Raw genomic sequence first — 18,074 nt, 5'->3', positions numbered from 1 at the left:
TGTGTGTTGGTTTTTCTGAAATGGCCAGAAGATTTTATGGGAGTGGTCACATACACCGCCCTCGGAAAAATGTAAGTTGCCCAAACTTGCATAAATGTGAAAAACTGGCGCAGACGTGAGGTTACGCCCCCTATGACGCAAAAGAAAAACTAACCTAAAGAAATCGTAACTAACTGAGTTACGCTGGCGCACAAACTTTGGCGAAACTTGGATATTTTAATTTCGGCCAAAAAAAGTGGCGCGCACCAAAAAACGGCGCATATAACTGGGGAAAATTGAGCCCTAAGATACTTGATTGGATTGGCTGAGAGCCTTTAAAAGGTTCAGTTTGTTCCCATGTGTAGCTGAAGCATTGTGAGTTTGCTTCCTGCTCATGGTCCCACTGCTTACTAAAATGTGATGTACAACTTCTTCCCAACTTCCATCTTTGCATTAATAGACCAACTCTAAATAAAACTACCCACAATGTAAATAAAGTGGCATTTAATATTTTCATTGCTGATGTAGACTGCAATAAAGATTGTGAAATCTTAGGTTTCAAGAAAATTTATTCAAGGAACAAATTAATCATGGAAGATTCAGACTGAAATATTTTAAAAGACAGGATAAGTATTAGTGCTTTGTGAAACCAAGGGTAAAAGAAACTATAAAGCATTGGGTTAAATGTGGAATTCAAATAACCAATCCGCCCAAAAAGATCAGATAAAACTGCTGGGGAGGTAAATGAATATATGGATCAAGAACACTGTTCACATAAAACGGAATCCAGAAGATTAAGAAGACACCTATTATTGTACCTAATTTTTTAGCAGCCCTGTGTTCTTTATTATATGAAATTCTGGTATTGGTTTCTTCTGTGAAGTGAATCTTGTTTGTCTTTCTTCCAATTACTTTGGCATGTTTCCTTGCTACGAAAAATATCTTGAGATATGCACCTACAATGATAAAACTAGGAATAAGAAATACAATTATTGTATCCAGATGCCCCCACAGCTTATGAGCACGCAGCTGCCTTGGCATGAAATACTAGCTATGTAGTCCCTCCATTCCATCTATAATGAAGTCTGAATAAACTAGACCAAACCCATAAACTATAGAAAACACCAAGTAAATGTAAGAAACATAGCAATTACAGCAATGTGATTTTGGTAGGGTAGAACAAAGGATCACACACAGCATAGTAACGGTCAGTGGCAATAAAACATAAACTAAAAATTGATGCTGTGGTCAACGTTAAACTTGAGTGGAGTTTACAAATATATCTCCAAAATATCAACAGGTTTCAACAGACCTGATCATGCTGTAAGGTAGTATCATGAGTCCCAGCAGAAAATCAGCAACAGCTAAGGAAAGGACAAGATAATTGGTTGGTGTCTGGAGTTGTCTGAAATGTGAAACTGAAGTCACATCTGGGGCACTAACAATGGCAGCAGAAGACCGAAAAAATCTCTGAATTTATTATAATGGTAGCCTTTTAGTGTTAGATTTTTTTCAATGCATAGTTTGTGACAATTAATTTTTACATAACAAATAGTTTGTAATAACAGAGGGCTAGAAATTCATTATAATTTGGGGGCGGTAACATCTGGGAGGTGGGACATTTTGTGCCACTGGAAGGAAGTGGAGCGTTCAAGCGGGCCACTTCTTTCCTGTGATGGTAAGGGGGCGCACACCTCGGCAGCGCTTCGCACTGGGCCGCATAGCTCTACCGCGTATGTGAGGCTATTCCCTCAATTAAAGTGTTATGTAATGATGTGTGTATCGTCCCAGTACCTTAAATGTATTGTAAGTACTATGCCACACTACAGAGGGCGCTGCGGTGGGAAACCCTGGTAGTACCTGTAACAAGGGCTATATAAGGTTGCAACCACACCTGGGAGGCACGCTGGAGCTGAACAATAAAGGACGAAGGTCACAGCAGTTAGATTTACACCAGACCGTGTGGAGTCAGTGATTTGTGTGCTACATACACCACATTGGCAACGAGGAAGCGGATGAACTCCACGCAACCATGGCTACTCTGGGCTCACTAAAGGATTTTACCGTGGGCAATGATTGGGAGGCCTTTACGGAAAGGCTCGAGTACTATTTCACAGCAAATGACCTGACGGAGGACACATACGCAATGAGAGAGAAGCGTAAGGCGATATTGCTCTCCAGTTGTGGAGATGAGGTTTACTGTCTCGTCAGGAATTTGCTGGCACCTGGGAGCGTCAGGGACAAGTCATACAAGGAGCTGACTGAACTCATTCATGACCAGTTGAAACCGAAGGAGAGCATCCTCACGGCCAGATACAAATTTTACCATCACTGCAGACCTGAGGGCCAGGATGTCACCAAATATGCTGCAGACCTCAGGAGACTCGCGGCACCGTGTGATTTTGGGGCACGCCTTGACGAGGCTTTGCGGGACGTTTTCGTTATGGGGATTGGCCACGAGGGCATCCTTCACAAGCTGCTGGCCACGGAACCCACAGTCACTCTGACAAAGGCCATCGCCATCAGCCGGGCATATATGACCTCGACTTGCAGCACCAAGCAAATGATCCACACAGTCTCGAACCCGGCAGGCACTGTCCACAGGATAGCGCCCACCACGGACAAAACTGCAGAACGTGGCTCTGCCCGGGGCAGAGAGCATGGACCTCGGGATCCTGGAGCTCAGAGTCCGCCGAGGGGGACCAATCAAGCAGCACCATGCTGGCGCTGTGGAGGAAGCCATGGGGCTCACCGGTGCAGGTTTGCGGAGTATACGTGCAATACCTGCCACGTTAAAGGCCACCTTCAGCGTATGTGTAAAAGAAATCGGACTCACCATGTGGCTGAGGAGATGGGGGATGATCCACTGTTCAGCGAGGAGCAGGTAGAAGAAGATGAGGTGCTTGGACTGTATACGTGCACCGACGATTCGCCCCCAGTGATAAGTGAAGTAAAAATCAACGGAGTCCCAGTGAGTATGGAAGTGGACACGGGCTCGGGTCCGTCGTTGATCAGTCAGAGAACTTTTGATAAACTGTGGTTAACCCAGCTGCACGACCCAAGCTGGTCCCGGTCACGTACTGCGTACCTACACCAGGGAACTGATACCTGTTCTCAGCAGAGCGATGGTGCAGGTATCCCAAGGGGCCGAGACGCACACTTTACCTCTGTGGGTCATTGCAGGCGATGGGCTGACACTCCTCGGCCGGAGGTGGATGGGGAAGGTCCGTGGGAGCTGGGAAGACTTCATTCCTCCACAGGCTGCTGCTCCCCGGGGTGCTGCCGTGCCCCGGGTCCCCAGAGAGCAGCGCCGACCGAGCTGGAGCTGCAGCCTCAATCCCCTCACAGGCAAGTCCCAGCCCCGGACCTCACACAGAGACCCTGCAGCCCCAGCCCCCACAGGCAAGTCCCAGCCCCGGACCTCACACAGAGACCCTGCAGCCCCAGCCTCCATAGGCAAGCAGCCCAGCACAGAGGGGCCTAAGGGGGGGGTGGGGGTTGAGCCGGCGGGGCACTGCAGGTGGGGTGCTGAGGGATCCAGGGGCCGACGGTTCGGAAGGGCCCCACAGAGGAAGAGGCCATTGGGCGGGCCCCGCCGAGGAGCTGGTAGCGTCGGTCGGCGGCCATGGCAGCCACAGGGGAGGCCGCAGGGGACGCGGCAAGTGCGGCCGCTGGAGAGGCCACGACAGCCGCAGGAGAAGCGGCAAGTCAGGTGGCAGCGGAGGGGAGCAGAGGCTGCAATGGCGGAGGGCATCCGGAGCGGCGGAAAAGAAGATGGCGGCGGCATCGTGTCGGAGCTGCAGAGCATCAAAGATGGCGGCGCCCAAGGAGAAGCCTCGTGGAATCCTCCTGCATCAAAGATGGCGCCTTAAAAAGGAAATGCACCCGGGAGTCTTAAAAGGGCCTTACAAAGAGGTGGTCCCTACAAAGGACTTTTGTTTGGCAGAGCGAGTCTAAAATGAGCTATGTTAATGTGAGATAGTGAATTTATAATAAGAATTACTTTTTTATGCTGAATGGCCACTGTATTTGTGTAAAATAATGGATGAAGTACAATTAATGATAACGGCTAACAAGGAAATCAAGGTTCCACTACCAGTCAATAACCAGATAATGTACCAGATAATATGTACCATACTAACGCACTGTCTATGCCCACCTGCCTTCCGTTGGACAAGTGTGATGTTATGTAATGATGTGTGTATCGTTGTCCTGCGTCCAGGTGTGGGGGGAAGGTGATGTTATGTAATGATGTGTGTATCGTCCCAGTATCTTAAATGTATTGTAAGTACTATGCCACACCACAGAGGGCGCTGCGGTGGGAAACCCTGGTATTATATAAGGCTGACCACCACACCTGGGAGGCACTCTGGAGCTGAACAATAAAGGACGAAGGTCACAGCAGTTAGACTTACACCAGACCATGTGGAGTCAGTGATTTGTGTGCTACATACACCACATAAAGGGAAGGGCCCAAGCTGCATTCTCTGCATACGAGGAACCCACCTATCTGGACCAGCAGGGAGCGGGCGTGCCGGCACTCAAGCAGAGTGCTGGACTGAGCCATCGTGGCACCGACCCCGTGACCAAAGCACGACTGGATTGGCAACAAAAATGGCACTTATTTTTTGCAGCAGCCAGCCACCTCCCCTTTAAATTTTGCCCCAGTAGCGGCCGGCCGCCCGGCACCCGTCTCCTGAAGCTGTCATTGTCATTGCCCAGCACAGCATCAGGGGGCGAAACCCAATTTAGGGGCCGGGCACTAACGGGGTGAGGTGCACGGCAATGATGTCACAATCTCCAGGCGCAGAAGATCGGGACATGATCTTCCACTTTTTCTATTGTACCTTATAATATGTTCTTGCAGATAAGCAGAACAGAATATTGAATAAATATGTTATTATACATTAGATCCATTACATTACATCTTTTGTTAATCTTGTTTCATTTATGTCATGTATGTAACCTTTATGTAACAACACTGCAATACTGTATATACGTAAGAAATGCACACCTTGACCATAGGGGGTGAACTTGTGGGAGACACTCCTCACCTGGTCATCCAGGTATGTAAAGGGAGGTCCCACGCAGGGCCATCACTTCTTGGTCCTGTGAATAAAGGTTCAGGCCATGGAGTGACCTTGTCCATAGAATGTGCCTCGTGTGGATTTGTGGTATTGTGTAAGGACTTTACAATTTATGTTTATTTTTGTCTATTATGAAGTTGTGTTATACATTTATGCTTTGAAAAACCAAAAATAATATATATTATTTAAACATCTCACTAAAAAGTAATCTTTTAACACATTATATTTGTATGTTTATAATTGAAAGAATTATTCTTTATGCAAGATTTGTTAACCTTTAAAACTTTCATTGATATGTTCATTCCATATCAGTTTTCATTATAATTTAGACAATAAAAAATGGCATCAATACTTTACATTGATATCTGACTTCTGTGTCACATTTGATCTTTTTCTGGGTTATCTAAATGGTGTTGACCCTCTCCACAGTATCCATGTTCTTCTAAAGTTAGACTTAATAAAATTCTACTGCAAAAACACTGTTTTATACCATTTTTCTGTGTAAACACATTTGACGTGTAGGTTGACTCAAGTCATTGGCTTTTATCTGCTATCTGTTGAAATTAGTTCAGTAATGTTTAACTGGAAGAATGTTACATTTCTAAATTCATGACAGTTAATAAAACAACAGTTAACATTCATTACTTCCTTCTTACAGGATTTTTTTCCAATGTATTCATAACTTCAACATTACTGTTCTTACATTTATATCATTCTCACATGTTTTGTACTCAACCTATGGAATTGATTCGGAATATATGTAAAAACAATTCTGTGTCAGAAAAATCCCACAAATGGCATTAAGATCATTGTGTTTTTGGTGGTATTGGTTGAGGGGAGAATGCTGGCCAGGACATAGGGAGAATGCTCTGCCGATCTCAAATAATAATATGGAATTGATAACATCCGCCTCAACAGATAGGTTGGACCTTAGTTTAATGTCTCACCTGAAGACTTGCATATCCAGCAATGCAACACTCTCTCCATACTACACCCGTGTGTCAGTTTAGATTGTAAGCTGAAGCTGTTAAAGGTTTGAACCCACAACTTTCAGATCTAGAGGCACCACTAGTGCCAAGCTTTGCAATAATTTAATAGCAAATCTACACAGATTATTCATCCAAATTATGAACTTATTTACAGGGGGTTGATTAATATTTTCATGTGAATATAAAATGCTAACAATTACTATGATTTTATATGCAACAAGAAGCTTCCTATAGCTTTACTACATTGATTTTGGTTGTGAATATGTTTTTTTTAGTCTTATTTTATGGATACTGTATATATTTTGTAGCATAAAATTTCAAATGTCTGCTAATGTAATAATCCATATTTTATATTCTATATAAACTATATAAAGTCCATAAAATACTGCTATCTTTAAAGAGCATTTCCCTAGTCTGGAGGTTCTTGCAACACTCCAGGTAAAGGACTAATATCCAGATCCTCTCTGAGTATTGATGATATGTCACTTTCTTACCAGATTTGTCTTGAAATGGATGAGGGTCAGTGCAAGTCTTCTCAAGCTTCAGTACAAACCTTACTGATGTCAGTATCAAGGTGAATAAAGTGCAGAATCTGAGTCTGGGTTTCCTTCATGGAGAATGAGGTAATTTTATTGAATGTGATAAATCCTCTGAGCCCAAATTCTCTGGCCAGCTCTGTCTTTTTGGAAGAGAAATCCAGTGTGCAATAGAAACAGTCACTCCCTTTGCTGGAAATAAACAGCAGAAAGCTACTGCCTCAGTATAATTTTCTTAAGTTTGTCATCTTTAAAATGTGAGTCAAAAATTAATTTACATGACTATCTTTTAAAATTGTTTTATTGCACGTTCTTAAAAGGATGCAGTAGGTGCACTATCTATGATGCCATAAATGAATAAAATACTCTTGCAGACCAACTAAACATGAAATTGTGAAGAAAACTATCTAAAAGAAACAAAAGAAAGAAGCAAAGAAGGATGCTTTTTCTCTCATGCTTTGCAATGAGGATTGAGAGGAAACCAAGTGCAATTCTGCTTACATTTCAGGGGCAGGAACCAGGGAGGTCTTACTACAGTTGTACAGGGCCTTAGTGAGGCCTCACCTGGAATATTGTGTTCAGTTTTGGTCTCCTAGTCTGAGGAAGGACGTTCTTGCTATTGAGGGGGTTCACCAGACTGATTCCAGGACTGTTCTATGTTTCTATGATTTTCGTAGGGATCATAGAAATATAGAAACATAGAAAATAGGTGCAGGAGTAGGATTATTTGGCCCTTCGAGCCTGCACCACCATTCAATAAGATCATGGCTGATCATTCCCTCAGTACCCCTTTCCTGCTTTCTCTCCATACCCCTTGATCCCTTTAGCCGTAAGAGCCATATCTAACTCCCTCTTGAATATATCTAATGAACTGGCATCAACAACTGTCTGCAGCAGAGAATGGCACAAGTTAACAACTCTCTGAGTGAAGAAGTTTCTCCTCATCTCAGTCCTAAATGGCTTATCCTTAGACTGTGACTCCTGGTTCTGGACTTCCCCAACATCGGGAACATTTTTCCTGCATCTACTCTGTCCAGTCCCGTCAGAATTTTATATGTTTCTATGAGATCCCCTCTCATTCTTCTAAACTCCAGTGAATACAGGCCCAGTCGATCTAGTTTCTCCACATATGTCAGTCCTGCCATCCCGGGCGTCAGTCTGGTGAACCTTTGCTACACTCCCTCAATAGCAAGAATGTCCTTCCTCAGAATAGGAAAACAAAACTGAACACAATATTCCAGGTGAGACCTCACCAAGGCCCTGTACAACTGCAGTAAGACCTTCCTGCTCCTATACACAAATCCCCTAGCTATGAAGGCCAACATGCCATTTGCCTTCTTCACAGCCTGCTGTACCTGTATGCCAACTTTCAATGACTGATGTACCATGACACCCAGGTCTCGTTGCACCTCCCCTTTTACTAATCTGTCACCATTCAGCTAATATTCTGCCTTCAAGTTTGTGCCACCAAAGTGGATAACCTCACATTTATCCACATTATGTTGCATCTGCCATGCATTTGCCCACTCACCTAACCTGTCCAAGTCACCCTGCAGCCTCTTAGCATCCTCCTCACAGCTCACAGCGTCACCCAGCTTAGTGTCATCTGCAAACTTGGAGATATTACATTCAATTCCTTCATCTAAATCATTGATGTATATTGTAAATAGCTGGGGTCCCAGCATTGATCCCTGCAGCACCCCACTAGTCACTGCCTGACATTCTGAAAAGGACCCATTTATCCCGACTCGCTACTTCCTGTCTGCCAACCCGTTCTCTATCCACGTCAGTACATTACCCCCAATACCATGTGCTTTAATTTTGCACACCAATCTCATGTGTGGGACCTTGTCAAAAGCCTTTTGAAAGTCCATATACACCACATCCACTGGTTCTCCCTTGTCCACTCTACTAGTTACATCCTCAAAAAATTCTAGAAGATTTGTCAAGCATGATTTCCCTTTCATAAATCCATGCTGACTTGGACTGATCCTGTCACTGCTTTCCAAATGCGCTGCTATTTCATCTATAATAATTGAATCCAAGATTTTCCCCACTACTGATGTCAGGCTAACCAGTCTATAATTCCCCGTTTTCTCTCTCCCTCCTTTTTTAAAAAGTGGTGTTACATTAGCTACCCTCCAGTCCATAGGAACTGATCCAGAGTAGATAGACTGTTGAAAAATGATCACCAATGCATCCATTATTTCTAGGGCCACTTCCTTAATACTCTGGGATGCAGACTATCAGGCCCTGGGGATTTATTGGCTTTCAATCTCATCAATTTCCCTAACACAATTTACTGACTAATAAGGATTTCCTTCAGTTCATCCTTCTCGCTAGACTCTTGGTCCCCTAGTATTTCCGGAAGGTTATTTGTGTCTTCCTTCATGAAGACAGAACCAAAGTATTTGTTCAATTGCTCTGCCATTTCTTTGTTCCCCATTATAAATTCACCTGATTCTGACTGCAAGGGACCTACGTTTGTCTTCACTAATGTTTTTCTCTTCACATATCTATAGAAGCTTTTGCAGTCAGTTTTTATGTTCCCAGCAAGCTTCCTCTCATATTCTATTTTCCCCCTCCTAAATAAACCCTTTGTCCTCCTCTGCTGAATTCTAAATTTCTCCCAGTCCTTAGGTTTGCTGCTTTTTCTGGCCAATTTATATGCCTCTTCCTTGGATTTAACACTGCCCTTAATTTCCCTTGTTTAGCCACGGTTGAGCCACCTTCCCCATTTTATTTTTACTCCAGACATGGATGTACAATTGTTGAAGTTTATCCATGTGATCTTTAAATGTTTGCCATTGCCTATCCACCATCAACCCTTTAAGTATCATTCGCCAATCTATTCTAGCCAATTCACATCTCATACCATCGAAGTTACTTTTCCTTTTCAGGACTCTAGTCTCTGAATTAACTGTTTCACTCTCCATCTTAATAAAGAATTCTATCATATTATGGCCCCTCTTCCCCATGAGGCCTCGCACAACAAGATTGTTAATTAATCCTTTCTCATTAGACATCACCCAGTCTAGGATGGCCAGCCCTCTGGTTGGTTCCTCGACATATTGGTCTCAAAAACCATTCCTAATACACTCCAGGAAATCCTCCTCCACCGTATTGCTACCAGTTTGGTTAGCCCAATCTATATGTAGATTAAAGTCGCCCATGATTACTGCTGTACTTTTATTGCACGCATCCCTAATTTCTTGTTTGATGCTTTCCCCAACACCACTGCTACTGTTTGGTGGTCTGTACACAACTCGCACTAGCGTTGATCAACTTGAAACCTTTTCTAGTAGAGGACCTGTCAGTTACAGTGGGACTAGGTTCCCAAGAGGACTTCTTGGGAGAAGGGAAGACTACATGGATTATTTTCCCATGAGTATGACAGATTTCAAACGGGAACAGGCTAATGACCCAGCTTTTCAGAATGTGAAAACCCAAGTATTATTGGTAACTGGACAAACCAGTTGCAGGGGCAGGGCGGTGAGTTCAGCAATGCTGCACCCGGGGCCTGTAAGCGGTTTTGATCCTAGCCCAATTGCTAGACTGACGGTTTGAATCGACCCGCCTTACAAAAGTTCTAGACCCGGGAATTATTATTCAGCATATAAATGAAATGAGTCATGGACAGAAAGGCTCCCTTGAAAATCGTACTTATATTTAGTTGGTCTAACATACACTGGATAAAACATGCCTAAAATGAAATCACTGTCTCTGTGGAGAATAAAATCCAGGTTACAAATAGCATACATACAGTACAGAAATGAGACCAATAACATGCAGTAATTCCCTGGTGGATTCTAACTCTACCCCTCCCAACGAATTACCCAGTCAATGCATCCTCCCCAGAATAACCCTGAAAAGCTTCACTTCTGAGAAAACCCTGAGCCCTTAGTCTCCCTCAGCTCGCATGGGATCTCTGGTTACCGGCTTAGGACACTCGCGATCATGCTCACCACTACACACATAGTTGGTTTCCTCGCTCAGCTCAGCTGTGGGAAGTCACTGGCTGATTTTCAGTCTCGGCGGCTTCTTCTGCGGAACTGTGGCTTCTTCCTCTGGTACATCGATCTTGGTGGAGCGAGAGCGAGAGGGAGAGAGAGCTCTCTCTAGATACAGGCTGCAAGCTGCAAGCTCCAAGCTCCAAGCTACAAGCTACAAGCTGCAAGCTGCAAGCTACAAGCTACAAGCTACAAGCTCCAAGCTCAAAGCTGCAAGCTGCAAGCTACAAGCTACAAGCTCCAAGCTCCAAGCTACAAGCTCCAAGCTCCAAGTTACAAGCTCCAAGCTACAAGCTACAAGCTACAAGCTACAAGCTCCAAGCTACAAGCTACAAGCTCCAAGCTACAAGCTGCAAGCTCCAAGCTCCAAGCTGCAAGCTGCAAGCTACAAGTAAAGTGGAAAGAGCCTGTCTTTATAGAAGTCGTGCTACCTGCTATCTTTCCCGTCAATCTTTAAAATCCTTTTGTTTCTCAGCATGGGTACTTAGTCAGTGATGGGCCATCCAACCCATGTGTATTGGACTAATTGCCCTTAGTCTGGGCGTTTCTCTCGGTCTTCATATTGGAAAAGACCTGGCTCCTCTTTGGCTGGCCAGGCTAGTGGGTTCATTGTTCTGTTCTTCTTCTGAGATGGAGGTGAGAGGTGCATTTGCATATTAGAGTGGCTTTGTCAATGGCTCCCCTTCCTGGTCGACAGCTCTTTTGTCAATGGATGACTGACAGTTCTTTTGTCACAGCTAACTGCCATGCGGTCTCTGGAGTTTTAACAAAAAACAGATTTTTCACTTATCTGCACAGGGTGACCCCAGCACAGGGAAAATACCCTCAGAAAAAAAATAAAATCTATGAAATATTCTCAATTCCATTCTTTAAACATAAACTTTGCGATTGCTTCAAGCAGTGCAGTATTGCCATGTTGAAAGGCTCCTTCCCTCCCTTAAAGGGAAGGGCCATCGCTGCAGGCTCTGTAAGATAAAAACAACTTCCCTGGACCACGACAGCATCCACAATCCCGCACGATCAGCCCGGCATTGAAGCAGATTGTGGGGCTGATCGATCGCGGGCAGGCACCCTCGAAAAAAGCTGGAAGAAAAAGGGCACATTATTTTTAGTTTACCTTGGCCACCTCACCTTTAAGTATTGGCCCCAAAGTGGCTGGCCACCTGATGCACACCTCCTGCAGCTGCCGGTGTTTTCACATGGCACTGCTGCAGGGAGCAAAAGGCAATTCCGTGTCCGGGGCGCTACTGAGCAATGCGCATGGCAATTATGTCACGATATCCGGGTGAAGGAGATTGGGGCTCAACAACTAATGGGTCGATTTTGAAGTATCAGGCTCAGTACGTCACTGTGTACCTAGATGATATCATAATCTACAGTGGCGAGTCCCAGCAACAAAAATTAGAAGTGATACTAGATAGCCTGAGATAGGCAGGTTTGACAACCCAGGGAAATGCCATTTGGTTAGATGGAGGTGCTTTATTTAGGGTATGTAGTCATGGGTAGACTAGTTAAGCCCCAAACCCAGATCTATGCCAAAAATCAAGTAAGAACTTTGCTGGGCCTTGTTGGTTTACATTGACTATTTATCCTAGGGCAGTCCCCTTGACAGATCTAATCAAATCTCGGTAGCCAAATATGGTCCTATGGACCCCTGGAGGGAAAACAGCATTTGGAGATTTTTGGGATGTCTTACGCTCATATCCAGTACTGATCGTTCTGGATTTTTCTTGGGAGTTCATCCTCCAGATGGATGCGTCAGACACGGCTAGGGGCATTCTATCCCAAATGATCGAAAGGGCCGAGCATTCTATAATGTAACTGAGTAGAAAATCACTACCTCAAGATTGGAACTATGCGATAATAGAGAAGCGGTGTTTAGTGATCAAGTGAGTGCTGGAGACACTAAGTGCTATTTATTCAGGTGAACCTTTTGGCTGGTAATGGGTCATACCCCTCCAAAGTGGATGCGGGTGAATAAGGAAAAGAATACCCAGGTGATATATTGGTTTCTTTTCCTCCAACTATCTGCCTTTACAGTTGAGCATATGGCCAGGTTGACACAATGGAATGAGGATGCCCTCTCCAAAATGTCGTGCCTTATCACAGAAATTGTTCGGGCTCCGATCTCTTTACTACTGAGGGAGTTATGTAACAGAGTGAGAGAAGGATGATATATGAGCAATAGGCTTTTGAGAGCTTTGTATGCATGATAGGGGGTACAATTTTAAGAAGTTATATAAAATATCAGAATGACCAACGCAAGACGGTATAGCTTTAAGAAATAGTTGACCTTAATTGCCTTTAATCAGGAACGACCCCCAGCCTGCAAGGATAAAAGGCAGGGAAATGTAATATAGAGCTCCCCCTAGCTGACTACTGCTCCACCTAGTGGACTACTGTGGCAATGCAACTAATACTCTATATAATAAAAGGATTATGTGACAGGTCACATGACAAGTTCCTATAGAGCCATCTTGTGTAAGTGTGTGTTTGTGATGTTGTAAAGAATATATCACGCTGGCGATGAAGATAGGATAATCGGATTCCCTAACTGAAATTTTTGTTGATGGATGATTTCAGCCAAACAACAGAGAGATTTTGAGAGGTTCTTTGTTTTGCAGCACAGCTAAAAATCCAAGGTAAATTTCAAGCACACTTGTTGACATTGCCAGAGTCCAGATGGCTGCGCCTGTGGGAATAATAGGTGAGTTCCAACACGACAGAGAGACTTTCGGAGCATATGTGGAGCAGCTAGAAATGTTTTTCACCGTAAATAGTATCGTCGAAGTCCCCGATGATGAAAACCGTAACCGGGTAATGTTAGAAAGAAAATTGGCTATTTTCCTAACTGAAGCAGGCCCCGAGGTGTATGAAACCCTGAAAAATGTGCTTATTCCCATCAAGCTGAACGTCACTACAATCCTGAGCCACTGGAAATTGCTGAAACTTATTGGTTTAGAACACAAAATCAATTAAAATGAGTACATTGTAGCATTAAAAAAGCTATCCATTCACTGTCATTTTGGAAACTTTCAGGACCGAGCATTGCTTGACAGCTTTGTTTGTGGGATGTAAAATGAAGTAATCAATTGTTGACAACCCCTAACTTGACTTTTGATTTAGTTTGTCCCAAGAATTTCATGCCTTTTCCAGTCATCAGACAACCAAGATGAATTTGTTTCAGGTTAAAAGTAAAAGGTAGTTGAGCCCCAAGGCCTCAGCAACTGGCAATGGTAACAGTTCATTGAAATCATGCTATCAGTGCCTGGGACAACATATTGCTCAAAGCTGTCCATATGTGAAGGCAGAGTGTTTCTTCTGCAAGAAAACTGGGCATCTGGCGAAGGCATGCCGACTGAAGGGTAAACCGATGTTCAATGCTATAAGTAGAAATTGCCAGACACTACATAACATTGAAGAGAAGCAACAGGATGAGGAGATTCTGGAGATACATGTCATCAGGAGCATGAGGGTACCTAACAACGATTCGTAAAATATCGCCATCCAAGTAGATGTTGCAGGAACAAGGATACCCATGGAAATTAACACTGGTGCATCAAGGAGCGTAGTACCAGTATCGCTATTGTTGTGTTCCTAACACAGATGAGACTGCACATAGGGAGGTTAAAATAACAGTGACCTCAGTATTTATTAAGACACTCCAAAGTGAGGAACAGGCCTTAGGGGCCAGCTTATATACAGTGCTCCCAAGGGATGCTGGGATCCCTTGGGACTTCAGGGGATGCACTCCCTGGTGGCGGAACATGGGTGTGCATGCTTTACAGATACACAACATCACTCCCCCTCAAAGTCAAAGTGAAACTATTTACAAGGTGAGGCGGTCGGGAGCCTTTCTTTCCTTGGTGGACCACCTCGGTACAAATGTCTGTTCTGGTGTGTTGGCTGTGCCCTCGCTGGGCTGGCGTGTTGTTGGCCCTGCAGGGCTGCTGGGTGAGCCTGGCCTTGCTAGGCTGTTGGGCGTGATGGGTTCGATTTCCTGGTCCGGCGTGGTGTATTTGATCCTTTGGGTGCGTGTTGTGGGCACGAAAAAGGTGGTGTTTGCTGTGGGTTGTTCAGGGCAGTCTGTGAACGGCAGCCTCGTGTGGTCCAGATGCTTTCTGCAAATTTGTCCATTGTTTAGTTTGACTACAAACACCCTACTCCCTTCTTTAGCTATCACCATCCCACGATCCACTTGGGACCATGTCCATAGTTTAGCACATACACAGGGTCATTCAGATCAATTTCCCGTGACACAGTGGCGCGAACATCGTTTACATTTTGTTGCTGCCGTCTGCTCTCTACCTGATCATGCAGGTTGGGGTGAATCAGCGAGAGTCTGGTTTTAAGTGTCCTTTTCATGAGTAGCTCAGCCGGGGGAACTCCTGTGAGCGAGTGGGGTCTCGTGCGGTAGCTGAGCAGTACTCGGGACAGGCGGGTTTGGACTGAGCCTTCTGTGACTCATTTGAGGCTCTGTTTGATTGTTTGTACTGCTGCTCTGCCTGCCCATGGAAGCTGGTTTAAATGAGGCCGAGGTGGCATGTTTGATCCCATTGCAGGTCATGAATTCTTTAAATTCGGCACTGGTGAAACATGGCCCGTTGTCACTGACCAGTATGTCAGGCAGGCCGTGGGTGGCAAACATGGCCCTCAGGCCTTCAATGGTGGCAGTGGCGGTGCTTCCTGACATTATTTCACATTCAATCCATTTTGAAAAAGCATCCACCACCACCAGGAACATTTTACCGAGAAACGGGCCTGCATAGTCGACATGGATCCTCGACCTTGGTCTGGAGGGCCAGGACCACAAACTTAGTGGTGCCTTTCTGGGCACGTTGCTCAACTGAGCACACATGTTGCATTGCCGTACACAGGACTCTAAGTCAGAGTCGATAACGAGCCACCACACGTGGGATCTGGCTATCGCTTTCATCATTACTATACCCGGGTGCGTGCTTGGAGATGAACGTCTCCCTGCCCTTTTTGGGTAGCACTATGCGGTTAACCCACAACAGGCAGTCTGCCTGAATGGACAGCGCGTCCTTTCACCGCTGGAACGGCTTGATTAGCTCTTACATTTCAATGGGGAAGCTGGCCCAGCTCTCATGCAGTACACATTTTTTACTAGGGACAGCAGAGGATCTTGGCTGGTCCAAGTCCTAATCTGAAAGGCCGTGACAGGTGATTTATCATTTTCAAACGCTTTCATGACCAACAACAATTCTGCAGGCTGCGCCACCATCAACAAGTTTGCAGGCTGCGCCATTTGCACCCCTATGGTGGGCAATGCTAGCCGACTGAGAGCATCCGCACAGTTCTCAGTGCTTGGCCTGTGGCGGATGGTATAGTTATACGCTGATAGCGCAAGTGTCCACCTTTGTATGCGGGCTGAGGCATTAGTATTTATCCCCTTGTTTTCAGCGAACAAGGATATGAGAGGCTTGTGATCTGTTTCCAGCTCAAACTTGAGGCCAAACAGATACTGATGCATTTTCTTTACCTCGAACACACACGCTAATGCCTCTTTCTCAATCATGCTGTAGGCCCTCTCAGCCTTAGACAAGCTCCTGGAGGCATAGGCGACAGGTTGCAACTTCCCCGCAACGTTAGCTTGTTGTAATACACACCCGACTTCGTACGACGACGCAGCACATGCTAGCACGAGTCTTTTACACGGGTTATACAATACAAGCAGCTTGTTGGAGCATAAAATGTTTCTGGCTTTCTCAAAAGCAATTACTTGTTTTTTTCCCCATACCCAGTTCTCACCTTTACGCAATAACACATGTAGGTGCTCTAAGAGGGTGCTTAACCCCGGTAGGAAGTTACCAAAATAGTTGAGGAGTCCCAGGAATGACCGCAGCACCGTGACGTTCTCTGGCCTGGGCGTGTTCCTGATAGCCTCTGTCTTGGCGTCTGTGGGCTGAATGCCGCCCGCCGTGATCTTTCTCCCCAAAAACTCCACTTCTGTTGCCATGAAGGTGGATTTCGACCTCTTCAGCCGCAGCCCTACGCGATCCAGTCGCTGGAGGACCTCCTCCAGCTTTTGTCGGTCCTCGACGGTGTTCCGATCCATGAACAATATGTCATCTGGACAAACCACTGTGCATGGTGCTGACTTGAGTAGGCTCTCCATGTTTCTCTGGAAGATCGCTGCAGCCAACCAAATTCCAAACAGACATCTGTTGTAGATGAACAGTCTCTTGTGCGTGTTGCTGCAGGTGAGGCCCTTCGAAGACTCCTCCAGCTCCTGAGTCACATAGGGCGATGTTAGGTCGAGCTTGGTGAACGTGTTGCCTCCTGCCAGCGTCGCAAATAGGTCGTCTGCCTTAGGTAACGGGTATTGGTCCTGTAGCGAGAAACGATTAATAGTTACTTTATAATCACCGCACATCCTGATCGTGCCATCACTTTTGAGTACTGGAACAATTGGGCTGACCCACTCACTGAATTCCACTGGGGAGATGATGCCCTCGCGTTGCAGCCTGTCCAGCTCAATTTCCATTCTCTTCCTCATCATGTGAAGTACCGCTCACGCCTTGTGGTGAATGGGTCGTGCTTCTGGGACCAAGTGGATCCGCACCTTCGCTCCGGAAAAGTTTCCAATACCTGGCTCAAAAAGAGAAGGAAATTTGTTTCGAACCTGGGTACATGAGGCCTCATCGACATGTGATAGCGCTCGGATGTCATCCCAGTTCCAGCGGATTTTGCCCAGCCAGCTCCTTCCAAGCAGTGTGGGGCCATTGCCCGGGACAATCCAGAGTGGCAGTTCAGGCACCGTGCCCTCCTAGGTGACCTTGACCATGGCGCTGCCCAGGACAGTGATAAGCTCTTTGGTGTACGTTCTCAGTATCGTGTGGATGGGGCTCAGGGCTGGTTTGAGTGCCTTGTTGCACCACAGTCTCTCAAACATCGTTTTACTCATGATGGATTGGCTAGCGCCAGTGTCCAGTTCCATGGCTACAGGTAAGCCATTCAATTTTACGTTTAGCATTATAGGTGGACATTTTGTCGAAAATGTGTGCACCCCGTGTACTTCAGCATCTGCCTCCTCTCTCTGAGGCTCGAAATTGCTTTGATCCATCATGGACCGATCTTCCTCTGCCACGTGGTGGTTAGCAGGTTTTGCAGAGCTTGTAGCACGTCCACAAGCGTGTTGGTGGTGCCCCATTGTTCCACAGCTCTTGCAAACGTACCCTTTGAAGCGGCATGAATAGGCTGAATGGAAGCCTCCACAACGCCAACAAGGTGTAAGTTGCCTTGCATTCATCCTTTGTTGCGGACTCTGAGTTATCTGGGTCACCTGAGGCCGGCTGGCAGTTGCAGACTCGTGATTTCTGCCCTGTACATTTCTGCTCGCAAACACAGTTCCAGTTAATTTATGAACATTGCTAGCACTTGTGTGCTGAGAGATTCGTTTGGTGTTATCACTGGTGGACATAAACACCTGTGCAATCGCACTGGCCTTAC

The 18,074-nt window shown here is 45.5% G+C and overlaps 1 pseudogene; it reads right to left on the bottom strand.

Annotated features, from left to right (window-relative positions):
- Positions 1-547: 547 nt before the first annotated feature.
- On the bottom strand, positions 548-17,815 carry LOC139266609 (trace amine-associated receptor 13c-like; annotated as a pseudogene).
- Positions 17,816-18,074: the final 259 nt, after the last annotated feature.

This window comes from Pristiophorus japonicus, chromosome 7 (genome assembly GCF_044704955.1).
Source record: "Pristiophorus japonicus isolate sPriJap1 chromosome 7, sPriJap1.hap1, whole genome shotgun sequence".
Taxonomy (NCBI): domain Eukaryota; kingdom Metazoa; phylum Chordata; class Chondrichthyes; family Pristiophoridae; genus Pristiophorus; species Pristiophorus japonicus.
The sequence above is the reverse complement of the archived record's forward strand: the minus strand, read 5'-3'. Positions and strand labels throughout refer to the sequence as shown.